This window comes from Capricornis sumatraensis, chromosome 4 (assembly GCF_032405125.1).
Source record: "Capricornis sumatraensis isolate serow.1 chromosome 4, serow.2, whole genome shotgun sequence".
Classification (NCBI taxonomy): domain Eukaryota; kingdom Metazoa; phylum Chordata; class Mammalia; order Artiodactyla; family Bovidae; genus Capricornis; species Capricornis sumatraensis.
The window spans coordinates 71,712,599-71,716,684 of record NC_091072.1 but is presented as its reverse complement, the minus strand read 5'-3'; positions in this window follow the sequence as shown (position 1 = coordinate 71,716,684).

Genomic DNA, 4,086 nt, shown 5'->3' with positions numbered 1-4,086 from the left:
ATCCTTTGGGTTTTGGGGGTTTTTTGTTTTCTCCAAATAAATCTGATCTTTAAAGTTCACTTTAATGCTTAAGTTTCTTGATACGCATACCGCATTCTGTCCACTGACAGTGTGCTCTCCACACACACACCTTGCTGGAGTTCTCTCAGTACTCGATACCACTTTATGCAGCTGAAGTGTGGGACTACAAGCAGAATCTGTTGACTAAGGCCTCAGAACTGGAAATGATAGTATCAACTCCCCCTCCATCATTTGTGCCTGGTGTTAACTTTACCTGAGTATCTGCATCCCATTTCCTGTATTGTTTATTTTAATCGTAAGATGAAGCAGGAACTCTAGGGCTACATCTGCAGGTCCTTGAGGTGTTGTCACTGCAAACCTGCACTCCAGTCTGGACGGGTGCTGTGTCTGCTCTCCTAGCTGCACTGTGCAGGCAGAGGGGAGTTGACAGGGTGGTCCAGGTTACAACTGAGGCCACTTTTAAAGCACCAACGGTGGGAATTTTCCAAACAGCTAGAGACAGACTGTTCATTGTTTCAAGGCAGGAAAGAGGTTAGAACAGTGGCAGAGAATCCTTAAGGTCACAAGGGGGTGGAGCATAAAAGGCACAGAAACCACAGTGGACAATTTTGGGGACTTGGAGCCAAGAGGAAGTGTGGGGTGGGAGATGTGGGAGATGGGAGCACAGTTAAACAGGTGGCTTTCCTGGGCCAGTTCCAGCAGCAGCTCATGTAGTTTAGGGCTGGTGGGTTGACTTCCAAGTTGAGGGATAATGACTTCAAGTTGGTTAAGGGGCGTGTGCTGTGCTGTGATCCCTGTGGGCAGGGAGGAAAAGCTCCCGCCCAGGCTGCCTGTATAGCCTGCCTCACATCTTCCAAAGCCTTCATTTCAAGCCACCCTCTTCACTGTAATACTGAGGTCTGAATAAACTGATAGGATGAAGATGGGAAAAGGGCTGACTGGAAAGAGGTTCACATTGGTTGTGCACAGAAAAGGCAGGGAGAAAGGAAGTCCCCGTTCTATGTCCCAACAGGGTTAAGTTCACTGGTCTGCCCCCCATCCTCAGAATGTATGGACTCTCAGAAGTCCAACCGTTGAACTGGGTTTCAAGATGGGTCAGCCCTGTCAACCTGTTGTCTTGAGCAACTGGAGGCTGCAGGTTTGGCATCAACTTGAGTCTGGCCAGGTCCCACGTGTATTCCAGGCCACGTGGCCTAGTTTCTCTTAAACAATTAAGCATTAGGCTCCGGATCCCAAGGCAGGGTCCCAGTAAGTGCCCAGCATTTGGTTTCTCAGGAAGTGGGAGACACACATCTGGAAAGCTGTTGCTCAAATAAAACCTTCTCAGTAACCGTCATAACCCCCAGGGCCACAAGTGTGGATGACAGGCTTTGCCTTCTCTCACCCCCAGTCTCACCAAAAAGAAAAATTTGGAAGAGGCAAGCTGCACTGCTCCCCGCCCAGCAGCAGCAACCTCCCAGTTGGACAATATACCCTCTGTCCTCAGCCAGGAGATCCGCCTCTGGAGATAGCTCTGCCCCTCCCCCGCCCTTCCTGGTTCCCAGAGCCCAAACCCTTCCCTCAAGTCCCCCTGACCTCTTTGTGCCAGAACAGCCTACTCTTTCGATGCCCTCCTCCTGTAATCCCACACCCCAAGGATCTGAGCACACTGGGTCACAAGCATGGGATCACCCCAGACCACGGAAGAGGGGGTTCAGCCTTCCGTGCCAAGATGGGCTGCCCTCTGCATAGTTAAGGTAAGGAAAACCTGCAAGAAGGGTCAGAAGGTGTTCTTCAACTTGATTCACCTTCACTGAAACCATCCTGGTTTTTTTTTTCCTCCCTTTCCCCTTCCTTTCTAAAGTTCCCTCTGCTCTCAGCTGGTATGGTAGTCAGGATGCCTGGCTGGCCCCCCCCATGCCATCCATTATAATTTCACCCTCTCCAAGCTGCCACCTTTATTTTTTCACTCTCCACCTTCCTCAACGTCCCTCCTGCAGCCCCCTTCCCCTGAGCTGTAAGTTCAGCTACCCATCTTATGACCCTCCCCCAATTCTTTGGCACCTCAAAATTTCCTTTTAGTGGGAATTCCCTGGTTGTCCAGTGGTTAGGACCTGGCACTTTCACCGCCAGGGGCCAGGTTTGATCTGTGGTTGGGAAACTAAGATCCTGCTAGCCAGGCAGCATGCGCCCCCACCCCCACCACACCTGCCAAAAAAGTTTCTTAGGGGTAGCAATACCAGCATGAGTGTGAGGCTCTAGCCCTGCCCACCGTTCTGGGATCCAATCAAGGATGTGTTCTCTGAGTCCCAGTCTCTCCTTTGGTACCTCTACAACCCACCCCCTTTGGTGTGCATCCCAGGACCCAGCCAAAGACCCTAACAAATTCTGGAAGAGGAAAGATTTTGTAAGAGCTAGCCTGAGGTTCGAAAGAAGTGAGTGAATTTTCGTATCTCAGTATCTCGATTACATAATGGATCTGGCCAAAATACACTAAATGATCTTCAGCCCTACCCCTCCCCAGTAGGTTCGGATTCCTGTCCTTCTCCGAATTCTAGCCCCTCCCCTTCTCCTAGTGCCTCCTGATCTCTTCCCTCCCCTGCTCCATTCCAATCCTTCACCCCTTTCTCCAAAGCCCAGTGACCCCTGCCGCTCTAATCCGAGACTGGCTATTGGACACCAACTCAGTCAAGAGCAGTAAGTTCAAGAGTCCCAGCCACACCTACCCCTCCCAAATGCCAGTCTCTGGGGGCCCTGCACTGTCACCATCCACCACTTCCCAACCTCTTCCCTGCTGCCAGATTAGAATCAGGTGCTCCACTCTCTCGTAATCAGAACCAGACTTCTCAGCCTTTGCCAAAGGCTAGATGAGCACAGAAAAGACCCAGATGAGAGACGAGCCAGTGAGGAACAGAGGGCCTTAGTGCTTGGCGTTGGGCATTGAGGCCAGGGCACTGGCTCCTCAGAATCCGCCTGACCCCCTTCCCCCCCGCCCCGCCAGTTTTCATCATGGAAAATCCAAGGGGAGGGGGAAAGAGGGAGAAACTTTCAGGAACCACTCACTGCTAAAGAACAGTGGGGAATCTGGGAATGGGAATAGATTGAGCTTCTAGAAAGACATCCCTTCCTTCCTTCTACCTTCCCCTCCAGGGCAGCAAGACTCAAACCAACCCCAGAGCCTCAGTTCCAAGAAGTGCCGATCTAGTACCAGATCCAGACACTGCAAAAATAGTGAATGAGATTAGAATGAATTTCCGTGTCCACTGGGAAGCCAGAAACTTGAGTTAAAAGTGAAGACTTTTTTTAAACAGAATTCTCCTAGGGAACAGGACAGGCCAGGTTCAAAGCACGGGGGTGTTTGGGCTCACTGGAGGGGCTTAGGGTTAGGGATGAGGAGTTGAACTTGACCTGGTGGTCCTCAGCTCTCAGTCCTTTGGGGGAGCATAAGTGGCATCCGAGAAAGGTCTCCCGTGGGGCAGAGGACCAGGGAAGCGTCCCCAGCGACTTGGGACACAAGTGACACCCGGTGCCTTCGTCTGAAGCCCCGATGGGACGGTGGTGCTAGCTTCACTAGGCCAGGCCGCGGGTGGCCCCTAATTTTGGGGTCAAGCCCACTCTCAAATACACTCCTGAGAAGGGGCCAGATTGAAAGAGGCTGAGGCAGTCCTCTGCGCCCTTGCTTCTGATGCCTTCTGTCCACCTTTTCTTCTGCTGGCTCGTAAGCTTCTTTTCCCGTCTCTCTTTGGATCAGTCTCTGCGGGGCTGTTTCCTGTCCCTCTGTTCTCCGTGTCCACCTCTCTCCCCGAATTTCTGTCTCCGAGGGTCTCTGCCAGTCCCCGCATGCCTCCTTCCCAGCTCCTGGGCGCGTGGACTCGCCGGAGAAGGTGGGGAGAAGAGAGAGACGGAGGAGGAGGGGCGGGGAGCGGGCGGCACGTGGGGATTGGAGCCCGGGAAGGAGGGAAAGAGGGAGGGAGGAGAGCGCGCGGGAGGGAGCAGAGGGCGGCGCGGGGAGCGGCGGGGGCGAGCGCGGCGCGCCCGTCCCGCCTCCTCCGCCTCAGCGTCCGCTCGGCGCGGGCCCGGGGCGGG